Source organism: Triturus cristatus, chromosome 8 (assembly GCF_964204655.1).
Source record: "Triturus cristatus chromosome 8, aTriCri1.1, whole genome shotgun sequence".
Classification (NCBI taxonomy): Eukaryota; Metazoa; Chordata; class Amphibia; order Caudata; family Salamandridae; genus Triturus; species Triturus cristatus.
Window position 1 is genome coordinate 112,283,834 of NC_140591.1, and position 12,615 is coordinate 112,296,448.

The following is a 12,615-nucleotide window of genomic DNA, read 5'->3' on the forward strand; positions in this document are numbered from 1 at the left end:
CTAATCAGTAAGTGCTACCTCGTTGGGTAAATGTATAGTGCTTTTCCTACACTACAACTGCGTGAAGGGCCAGAAGAGATGTCTACAGTGACCATGTGTGTCTTTACCGGCGCCGACGGGCCCCGGGGTTCCTCGAGTCAGCTGTCCATCATAGTGGGGGGAAAGGGCGGGAAGACGATGCCCACCGCTGGTGTGTGGGGCGGGGCCAAACGGGCGTGGCTTCCATGCAGTTCACATGCCTCTTGTTTATAAAGGGCCAGAGACCGATCAGAGCAGCAGATGAGGAGACAGAACCTCCTGGAGTCAGGAACCACACGGGGATTGCGCTCGAGCAAGTCATGGATGCACAGCTCTATCCAGGATCACAGCTAATTGTTGACGGTAGATATGGGGAGAACAGCACACCTGCCCAGCCTCGACCTAGCTCCCGAATGTATTGTGCTGATGAATGCGTTACTGAATTTGAGCTTCAACTCGGGCACCTGCTTTATTTATATCTGTAAGTGCTTCCTGTTGAGGTTTAATTTTTGTGACAGGAGCATCGTGCCAGAATGAATCCTGCCCTGCATATTTACCCACGAAGATGCCACCGCCGTTTTGTGCAATACCTCTACTCAACTGGAGTACTTTCTACTGGCTAATCAGTAAGTGCTACCTCGTTGGGTAAATGTATAGTGCTTTTCCTACACTACAACTGCGTAAAGGGCCAGAAGAGTTGTCTACAGTGACCATGTGTGTCTTTACCGGCGCCGACGGGCCCCGGGGTTCCTCGAGTCAGCTGTCCATCATAGTGGCGGAGAGTTGTCTACAGTGACCATGTGTGTGTTTACCGGCGCCGACGGGCCCCGGGGTTCCTCGAGTCAGCTGTCCATCATAGTGGGGGAAAGGGCGGGAAGACGATGCCCACCGCTGGTGTGTGGGGCGGGGCCAAACGGGCGTGGCTTCCATGCAGTTCACATGCCTCTTGTTTATAAAGGGCCAGAGACCGATCAGAGCAGCAGATGAGGAGACAGAACCTCCTGGAGTCAGGAACCACACGGGGATTGCGCTCGAGCAAGTCATGGATGCACAGCTCTATCCAGGATCACAGCTAATTGTTGACGGTAGATATGGGGAGAACAGCACACCTGCCCAGCCTCGACCTAGCTCCCGAATGTATTGTGCTGATGAATGCGTTACTGAATTTGAGCTTCAACTCGGGCACCTGCTTTATTTATATCTGTAAGTGCTTCCTGTTGAGGTTTAATTTTTGTGACAGGAGCATCGTGCCAGAATGAATCCTGCCCTGCATATTTACCCACGAAGATGCCACCGCCGTTTTGTGCAATACCTCTACTCAACTGGAGTACTTTCTACTGGCTAATCAGTAAGTGCTACCTCGTTGGGTAAATGTATAGTGCTTTTCCTACACTACAACTGCGTGAAGGGCCAGAAGAGATGTCTACAGTGACCATGTGTGTCTTTACCGGCGCCGACGGGCCCCGGGGTTCCTCGAGTCAGCTGTCCATCATAGTGGGGGGAAAGGGCGGGAAGACGATGCCCACCGCTGGTGTGTGGGGCGGGGCCAAACGGGCGTGGCTTCCATGCAGTTCACATGCCTCTTGTTTATAAAGGGCCAGAGACCGATCAGAGCAGCAGATGAGGAGACAGAACCTCCTGGAGTCAGGAACCACACGGGGATTGCGCTCGAGCAAGTCATGGATGCACAGCTCTATCCAGGATCACAGCTAATTGTTGACGGTAGATATGGGGAGAACAGCACACCTGCCCAGCCTCGACCTAGCTCCCGAATGTATTGTGCTGATGAATGCGTTACTGAATTTGAGCTTCAACTCGGGCACCTGCTTTATTTATATCTGTAAGTGCTTCCTGTTGAGGTTTAATTTTTGTGACAGGAGCATCGTGCCAGAATGAATCCTGCCCTGCATATTTACCCACGAAGATGCCACCGCCGTTTTGTGCAATACCTCTACTCAACTGGAGTACTTTCTACTGGCTAATCAGTAAGTGCTACCTCGTTGGGTAAATGTATAGTGCTTTTCCTACACTACAACTGCGTGAAGGGCCAGAAGAGATGTCTACAGTGACCATGTGTGTCTTTACCGGCGCCGACGGGCCCCGGGGTTCCTCGAGTCAGCTGTCCATCATAGTGGGGGGAAAGGGCGGGAAGACGATGCCCACCGCTGGTGTGTGGGGCGGGGCCAAACGGGCGTGGCTTCCATGCAGTTCACATGCCTCTTGTTTATAAAGGGCCAGAGACCGATCAGAGCAGCAGATGAGGAGACAGAACCTCCTGGAGTCAGGAACCACACGGGGATTGCGCTCGAGCAAGTCATGGATGCACAGCTCTATCCAGGATCACAGCTAATTGTTGACGGTAGATATGGGGAGAACAGCACACCTGCCCAGCCTCGACCTAGCTCCCGAATGTATTGTGCTGATGAATGCGTTACTGAATTTGAGCTTCAACTCGGGCACCTGCTTTATTTATATCTGTAAGTGCTTCCTGTTGAGGTTTAATTTTTGTGACAGGAGCATCGTGCCAGAATGAATCCTGCCCTGCATATTTACCCACGAAGATGCCACCGCCGTTTTGTGCAATACCTCTACTCAACTGGAGTACTTTCTACTGGCTAATCAGTAAGTGCTACCTCGTTGGGTAAATGTATAGTGCTTTTCCTACACTACAACTGCGTAAAGGGCCAGAAGAGTTGTCTACAGTGACCATGTGTGTCTTTACCGGCGCCGACGGGCCCCGGGGTTCCTCGAGTCAGCTGTCCATCATAGTGGCGGAGAGTTGTCTACAGTGACCATGTGTGTGTTTACCGGCGCCGACGGGCCCCGGGGTTCCTCGAGTCAGCTGTCCATCATAGTGGGGGAAAGGGCGGGAAGACGATGCCCACCGCTGGTGTGTGGGGCGGGGCCAAACGGGCGTGGCTTCCATGCAGTTCACATGCCTCTTGTTTATAAAGGGCCAGAGACCGATCAGAGCAGCAGATGAGGAGACAGAACCTCCTGGAGTCAGGAACCACACGGGGATTGCGCTCGAGCAAGTCATGGATGCACAGCTCTATCCAGGATCACAGCTAATTGTTGACGGTAGATATGGGGAGAACAGCACACCTGCCCAGCCTCGACCTAGCTCCCGAATGTATTGTGCTGATGAATGCGTTACTGAATTTGAGCTTCAACTCGGGCACCTGCTTTATTTATATCTGTAAGTGCTTCCTGTTGAGGTTTAATTTTTGTGACAGGAGCATCGTGCCAGAATGAATCCTGCCCAGCATATTTACCCACGAAGATGCCACCGCCGTTTTGTGCAATACCTCTACTCAACTGGAGTACTTTCTACTGGCTAATCAGTAAGTGCTACCTCGTTGGGTAAATGTATAGTGCTTTTCCTACACTACAACTGCGTGAAGGGCCAGAAGAGATGTCTACAGTGACCATGTGTGTCTTTACCGGCGCCGACGGGCCCCGGGGTTCCTCGAGTCAGCTGTCCATAATAGTGGGGGGAAAGGGCGGGAAGACGATGCCCACCGCTGGTGTGTGGGGCGGGGCCAAACGGGCGTGGCTTCCATGCAGTTCACATGCCTCTTGTTTATAAAGGGCCAGAGACCGATCAGAGCAGCAGATGAGGAGACAGAACCTCCTGGAGTCAGGAACCACACGGGGATTGCGCTCGAGCAAGTCATGGATGCACAGCTCTATCCAGGATCACAGCTAATTGTTGACGGTAGATATGGGGAGAACAGCACACCTGCCCAGCCTCGACCTAGCTCCCGAATGTATTGTGCTGATGAATGCGTTACTGAATTTGAGCTTCAACTCGGGCACCTGCTTTATTTATATCTGTAAGTGCTTCCTGTTGAGGTTTAATTTTTGTGACAGGAGCATCGTGCCAGAATGAATCCTGCCCTGCATATTTACCCACGAAGATGCCACCGCCGTTTTGTGCAATACCTCTACTCAACTGGAGTACTTTCTACTGGCTAATCAGTAAGTGCTACCTCGTTGGGTAAATGTATAGTGCTTTTCCTACACTACAACTGCGTGAAGGGCCAGAAGAGATGTCTACAGTGACCATGTGTGTCTTTACCGGCGCCGACGGGCCCCGGGGTTCCTCGAGTCAGCTGTCCATCATAGTGGGGGGAAAGGGCGGGAAGACGATGCCCACCGCTGGTGTGTGGGGCGGGGCCAAACGGGCGTGGCTTCCATGCAGTTCACATGCCTCTTGTTTATAAAGGGCCAGAGACCGATCAGAGCAGCAGATGAGGAGACAGAACCTCCTGGAGTCAGGAACCACACGGGGATTGCGCTCGAGCAAGTCATGGATGCACAGCTCTATCCAGGATCACAGCTAATTGTTGACGGTAGATATGGGGAGAACAGCACACCTGCCCAGCCTCGACCTAGCTCCCGAATGTATTGTGCTGATGAATGCGTTACTGAATTTGAGCTTCAACTCGGGCACCTGCTTTATTTATATCTGTAAGTGCTTCCTGTTGAGGTTTAATTTTTGTGACAGGAGCATCGTGCCAGAATGAATCCTGCCCTGCATATTTACCCACGAAGATGCCACCGCCGTTTTGTGCAATACCTCTACTCAACTGGAGTACTTTCTACTGGCTAATCAGTAAGTGCTACCTCGTTGGGTAAATGTATAGTGCTTTTCCTACACTACAACTGCGTAAAGGGCCAGAAGAGTTGTCTACAGTGACCATGTGTGTCTTTACCGGCGCCGACGGGCCCCGGGGTTCCTCGAGTCAGCTGTCCATCATAGTGGCGGAGAGTTGTCTACAGTGACCATGTGTGTGTTTACCGGCGCCGACGGGCCCCGGGGTTCCTCGAGTCAGCTGTCCATCATAGTGGGGGAAAGGGCGGGAAGACGATGCCCACCGCTGGTGTGTGGGGCGGGGCCAAACGGGCGTGGCTTCCATGCAGTTCACATGCCTCTTGTTTATAAAGGGCCAGAGACCGATCAGAGCAGCAGATGAGGAGACAGAACCTCCTGGAGTCAGGAACCACACGGGGATTGCGCTCGAGCAAGTCATGGATGCACAGCTCTATCCAGGATCACAGCTAATTGTTGACGGTAGATATGGGGAGAACAGCACACCTGCCCAGCCTCGACCTAGCTCCCGAATGTATTGTGCTGATGAATGCGTTACTGAATTTGAGCTTCAACTCGGGCACCTGCTTTATTTATATCTGTAAGTGCTTCCTGTTGAGGTTTAATTTTTGTGACAGGAGCATCGTGCCAGAATGAATCCTGCCCTGCATATTTACCCACGAAGATGCCACCGCCGTTTTGTGCAATACCTCTACTCAACTGGAGTACTTTCTACTGGCTAATCAGTAAGTGCTACCTCGTTGGGTAAATGTATAGTGCTTTTCCTACACTACAACTGCGTGAAGGGCCAGAAGAGATGTCTACAGTGACCATGTGTGTCTTTACCGGCGCCGACGGGCCCCGGGGTTCCTCGAGTCAGCTGTCCATCATAGTGGGGGGAAAGGGCGGGAAGACGATGCCCACCGCTGGTGTGTGGGGCGGGGCCAAACGGGCGTGGCTTCCATGCAGTTCACATGCCTCTTGTTTATAAAGGGCCAGAGACCGATCAGAGCAGCAGATGAGGAGACAGAACCTCCTGGAGTCAGGAACCACACGGGGATTGCGCTCGAGCAAGTCATGGATGCAAAGCTCTATCCAGGATCACAGCTAATTGTTGACGGTAGATATGGGGAGAACAGCACACCTGCCCAGCCTCGACCTAGCTCCCGAATGTATTGTGCTGATGAATGCGTTACTGAATTTGAGCTTCAACTCGGGCACCTGCTTTATTTATATCTGTAAGTGCTTCCTGTTGAGGTTTAATTTTTGTGACAGGAGCATCGTGCCAGAATGAATCCTGCCCTGCATATTTACCCACGAAGATGCCACCGCCGTTTTGTGCAATACCTCTACTCAACTGGAGTACTTTCTACTGGCTAATCAGTAAGTGCTACCTCGTTGGGTAAATGTATAGTGCTTTTCCTACACTACAACTGCGTGAAGGGCCAGAAGAGATGTCTACAGTGACCATGTGTGTCTTTACCGGCGCCGACGGGCCCCGGGGTTCCTCGAGTCAGCTGTCCATCATAGTGGGGGGAAAGGGCGGGAAGACGATGCCCACCGCTGGTGTGTGGGGCGGGGCCAAACGGGCGTGGCTTCCATGCAGTTCACATGCCTCTTGTTTATAAAGGGCCAGAGACCGATCAGAGCAGCAGATGAGGAGACAGAACCTCCTGGAGTCAGGAACCACACGGGGATTGCGCTCGAGCAAGTCATGGATGCACAGCTCTATCCAGGATCACAGCTAATTGTTGACGGTAGATATGGGGAGAACAGCACACCTGCCCAGCCTCGACCTAGCTCCCGAATGTATTGTGCTGATGAATGCGTTACTGAATTTGAGCTTCAACTCGGGCACCTGCTTTATTTATATCTGTAAGTGCTTCCTGTTGAGGTTTAATTTTTGTGACAGGAGCATCGTGCCAGAATGAATCCTGCCCTGCATATTTACCCACGAAGATGCCACCGCCGTTTTGTGCAATACCTCTACTCAACTGGAGTACTTTCTACTGGCTAATCAGTAAGTGCTACCTCGTTGGGTAAATGTATAGTGCTTTTCCTACACTACAACTGCGTAAAGGGCCAGAAGAGTTGTCTACAGTGACCATGTGTGTCTTTACCGGCGCCGACGGGCCCCGGGGTTCCTCGAGTCAGCTGTCCATCATAGTGGCGGAGAGTTGTCTACAGTGACCATGTGTGTGTTTACCGGCGCCGACGGGCCCCGGGGTTCCTCGAGTCAGCTGTCCATCATAGTGGGGGAAAGGGCGGGAAGACGATGCCCACCGCTGGTGTGTGGGGCGGGGCCAAACGGGCGTGGCTTCCATGCAGTTCACATGCCTCTTGTTTATAAAGGGCCAGAGACCGATCAGAGCAGCAGATGAGGAGACAGAACCTCCTGGAGTCAGGAACCACACGGGGATTGCGCTCGAGCAAGTCATGGATGCACAGCTCTATCCAGGATCACAGCTAATTGTTGACGGTAGATATGGGGAGAACAGCACACCTGCCCAGCCTCGACCTAGCTCCCGAATGTATTGTGCTGATGAATGCGTTACTGAATTTGAGCTTCAACTCGGGCACCTGCTTTATTTATATCTGTAAGTGCTTCCTGTTGAGGTTTAATTTTTGTGACAGGAGCATCGTGCCAGAATGAATCCTGCCCTGCATATTTACCCACGAAGATGCCACCGCCGTTTTGTGCAATACCTCTACTCAACTGGAGTACTTTCTACTGGCTAATCAGTAAGTGCTACCTCGTTGGGTAAATGTATAGTGCTTTTCCTACACTACAACTGCGTGAAGGGCCAGAAGAGATGTCTACAGTGACCATGTGTGTCTTTACCGGCGCCGACGGGCCCCGGGGTTCCTCGAGTCAGCTGTCCATCATAGTGTTGGAGAGTTGTGTACAGTGACCATGTGTGTGTTTACCGGCGCCGACGGGCCCCGGGGTTCCTCGAGTCAGCTGTCCATCATAGTGGGGGAAAGGGCGGGAAGACGATGCCCACCGCTGGTGTGTGGGGCGGGGCCAAACGGGTGTGGCTTCCATGCAGTTCACATGCCTCTTGTTTATAAAGGGCCAGAGACCGATCAGAGCAGCAGATGAGGAGACAGAACCTCCTGGAGTCAGGAACCACACGGGGATTGCGCTCGAGCAAGTCATGGATGCACAGCTCTATCCAGGATCACAGCTAATTGTTGACGGTAGATATGGGGAGAACAGCACACCTGCCCAGCCTCGACCTAGCTCCCGAATGTATTGTGCTGATGAATGCGTTACTGAATTTGAGCTTCAACTCGGGCACCTGCTTTATTTATATCTGTAAGTGCTTCCTGTTGAGGTTTAATTTTTGTGACAGGAGCATCGTGCCAGAATGAATCCTGCCCAGCATATTTACCCACGAAGATGCCACCGCCGTTTTGTGCAATACCTCTACTCAACTGGAGTACTTTCTACTGGCTAATCAGTAAGTGCTACCTCGTTGGGTAAATGTATAGTGCTTTTCCTACACTACAACTGCGTGAAGGGCCAGAAGAGATGTCTACAGTGACCATGTGTGTCTTTACCGGCGCCGACGGGCCCCGGGGTTCCTCGAGTCAGCTGTCCATCATAGTGGGGGGAAAGGGCGGGAAGACGATGCCCACCGCTGGTGTGTGGGGCGGGGCCAAACGGGCGTGGCTTCCATGCAGTTCACATGCCTCTTGTTTATAAAGGGCCAGAGACCGATCAGAGCAGCAGATGAGGAGACAGAACCTCCTGGAGTCAGGAACCACACGGGGATTGCGCTCGAGCAAGTCATGGATGCACAGCTCTATCCAGGATCACAGCTAATTGTTGACGGTAGATATGGGGAGAACAGCACACCTGCCCAGCCTCGACCTAGCTCCCGAATGTATTGTGCTGATGAATGCGTTACTGAATTTGAGCTTCAACTCGGGCACCTGCTTTATTTATATCTGTAAGTGCTTCCTGTTGAGGTTTAATTTTTGTGACAGGAGCATCGTGCCAGAATGAATCCTGCCCAGCATATTTACCCACGAAGATGCCACCGCCGTTTTGTGCAATACCTCTACTCAACTGGAGTACTTTCTACTGGCTAATCAGTAAGTGCTACCTCGTTGGGTAAATGTATAGTGCTTTTCCTACACTACAACTGCGTAAAGGGCCAGAAGAGTTGTCTACAGTGACCATGTGTGTCTTTACCGGCGCCGACGGGCCCCGGGGTTCCTCGAGTCAGCTGTCCATCATAGTGGCGGAGAGTTGTCTACAGTGACCATGTGTGTGTTTACCGGCGCCGACGGGCCCCGGGGTTCCTCGAGTCAGCTGTCCATCATAGTGGGGGAAAGGGCGGGAAGACGATGCCCACCGCTGGTGTGTGGGGCGGGGCCAAACGGGCGTGGCTTCCATGCAGTTCACATGCCTCTTGTTTATAAAGGGCCAGAGACCGATCAGAGCAGCAGATGAGGAGACAGAACCTCCTGGAGTCAGGAACCACACGGGGATTGCGCTCGAGCAAGTCATGGATGCACAGCTCTATCCAGGATCACAGCTAATTGTTGACGGTAGATATGGGGAGAACAGCACACCTGCCCAGCCTCGACCTAGCTCCCGAATGTATTGTGCTGATGAATGCGTTACTGAATTTGAGCTTCAACTCGGGCACCTGCTTTATTTATATCTGTAAGTGCTTCCTGTTGAGGTTTAATTTTTGTGACAGGAGCATCGTGCCAGAATGAATCCTGCCCTGCATATTTACCCACGAAGATGCCACCGCCGTTTTGTGCAATACCTCTACTCAACTGGAGTACTTTCTACTGGCTAATCAGTAAGTGCTACCTCGTTGGGTAAATGTATAGTGCTTTTCCTACACTACAACTGCGTGAAGGGCCAGAAGAGATGTCTACAGTGACCATGTGTGTCTTTACCGGCGCCGACGGGCCCCGGGGTTCCTCGAGTCAGCTGTCCATCATAGTGGGGGGAAAGGGCGGGAAGACGATGCCCACCGCTGGTGTGTGGGGCGGGGCCAAACGGGCGTGGCTTCCATGCAGTTCACATGCCTCTTGTTTATAAAGGGCCAGAGACCGATCAGAGCAGCAGATGAGGAGACAGAACCTCCTGGAGTCAGGAACCACACGGGGATTGCGCTCGAGCAAGTCATGGATGCACAGCTCTATCCAGGATCACAGCTAATTGTTGACGGTAGATATGGGGAGAACAGCACACCTGCCCAGCCTCGACCTAGCTCCCGAATGTATTGTGCTGATGAATGCGTTACTGAATTTGAGCTTCAACTCGGGCACCTGCTTTATTTATATCTGTAAGTGCTTCCTGTTGAGGTTTAATTTTTGTGACAGGAGCATCGTGCCAGAATGAATCCTGCCCTGCATATTTACCCACGAAGATGCCACCGCCGTTTTGTGCAATACCTCTACTCAACTGGAGTACTTTCTACTGGCTAATCAGTAAGTGCTACCTCGTTGGGTAAATGTATAGTGCTTTTCCTACACTACAACTGCGTGAAGGGCCAGAAGAGATGTCTACAGTGACCATGTGTGTCTTTACCGGCGCCGACGGGCCCCGGGGTTCCTCGAGTCAGCTGTCCATCATAGTGGGGGGAAAGGGCGGGAAGACGATGCCCACCGCTGGTGTGTGGGGCGGGGCCAAACGGGCGTGGCTTCCATGCAGTTCACATGCCTCTTGTTTATAAAGGGCCAGAGACCGATCAGAGCAGCAGATGAGGAGACAGAACCTCCTGGAGTCAGGAACCACACGGGGATTGCGCTCGAGCAAGTCATGGATGCACAGCTCTATCCAGGATCACAGCTAATTGTTGACGGTAGATATGGGGAGAACAGCACACCTGCCCAGCCTCGACCTAGCTCCCGAATGTATTGTGCTGATGAATGCGTTACTGAATTTGAGCTTCAACTCGGGCACCTGCTTTATTTATATCTGTAAGTGCTTCCTGTTGAGGTTTAATTTTTGTGACAGGAGCATCGTGCCAGAATGAATCCTGCCCTGCATATTTACCCACGAAGATGCCACCGCCGTTTTGTGCAATACCTCTACTCAACTGGAGTACTTTCTACTGGCTAATCAGTAAGTGCTACCTCGTTGGGTAAATGTATAGTGCTTTTCCTACACTACAACTGCGTGAAGGGCCAGAAGAGATGTCTACAGTGACCATGTGTGTCTTTACCGGCGCCGACGGGCCCCGGGGTTCCTCGAGTCAGCTGTCCATCATAGTGGGGGGAAAGGGCGGGAAGACGATGCCCACCGCTGGTGTGTGGGGCGGGGCCAAACGGGCGTGGCTTCCATGCAGTTCACATGCCTCTTGTTTATAAAGGGCCAGAGACCGATCAGAGCAGCAGATGAGGAGACAGAACCTCCTGGAGTCAGGAACCACACGGGGATTGCGCTCGAGCAAGTCATGGATGCACAGCTCTATCCAGGATCACAGCTAATTGTTGACGGTAGATATGGGGAGAACAGCACACCTGCCCAGCCTCGACCTAGCTCCCGAATGTATTGTGCTGATGAATGCGTTACTGAATTTGAGCTTCAACTCGGGCACCTGCTTTATTTATATCTGTAAGTGCTTCCTGTTGAGGTTTAATTTTTGTGACAGGAGCATCGTGCCAGAATGAATCCTGCCCTGCATATTTACCCACGAAGATGCCACCGCCGTTTTGTGCAATACCTCTACTCAACTGGAGTACTTTCTACTGGCTAATCAGTAAGTGCTACCTCGTTGGGTAAATGTATAGTGCTTTTCCTACACTACAACTGCGTGAAGGGCCAGAAGAGATGTCTACAGTGACCATGTGTGTCTTTACCGGCGCCGACGGGCCCCGGGGTTCCTCGAGTCAGCTGTCCATCATAGTGGGGGGAAAGGGCGGGAAGACGATGCCCACCGCTGGTGTGTGGGGCGGGGCCAAACGGGCGTGGCTTCCATGCAGTTCACATGCCTCTTGTTTATAAAGGGCCAGAGACCGATCAGAGCAGCAGATGAGGAGACAGAACCTCCTGGAGTCAGGAACCACACGGGGATTGCGCTCGAGCAAGTCATGGATGCACAGCTCTATCCAGGATCACAGCTAATTGTTGACGGTAGATATGGGGAGAACAGCACACCTGCCCAGCCTCGACCTAGCTCCCGAATGTATTGTGCTGATGAATGCGTTACTGAATTTGAGCTTCAACTCGGGCACCTGCTTTATTTATATCTGTAAGTGCTTCCTGTTGAGGTTTAATTTTTGTGACAGGAGCATCGTGCCAGAATGAATCCTGCCCTGCATATTTACCCACGAAGATGCCACCGCCGTTTTGTGCAATACCTCTACTCAACTGGAGTACTTTCTACTGGCTAATCAGTAAGTGCTACCTCGTTGGGTAAATGTATAGTGCTTTTCCTACACTACAACTGCGTGAAGGGCCAGAAGAGATGTCTACAGTGACCATGTGTGTCTTTACCGGCGCCGACGGGCCCCGGGGTTCCTCGAGTCAGCTGTCCATCATAGTGGGGGGAAAGGGCGGGAAGACGATGCCCACCGCTGGTGTGTGGGGCGGGGCCAAACGGGCGTGGCTTCCATGCAGTTCACATGCCTCTTGTTTATAAAGGGCCAGAGACCGATCAGAGCAGCAGATGAGGAGACAGAACCTCCTGGAGTCAGGAACCACACGGGGATTGCGCTCGAGCAAGTCATGGATGCACAGCTCTATCCAGGATCACAGCTAATTGTTGACGGTAGATATGGGGAGAACAGCACACCTGCCCAGCCTCGACCTAGCTCCCGAATGTATTGTGCTGATGAATGCGTTACTGAATTTGAGCTTCAACTCGGGCACCTGCTTTATTTATATCTGTAAGTGCTTCCTGTTGAGGTTTAATTTTTGTGACAGGAGCATCGTGCCAGAATGAATCCTGCCCAGCATATTTACCCACGAAGATGCCACCGCCGTTTTGTGCAATACCTCTACTCAACTGGAGTACTTTCTACTGGCT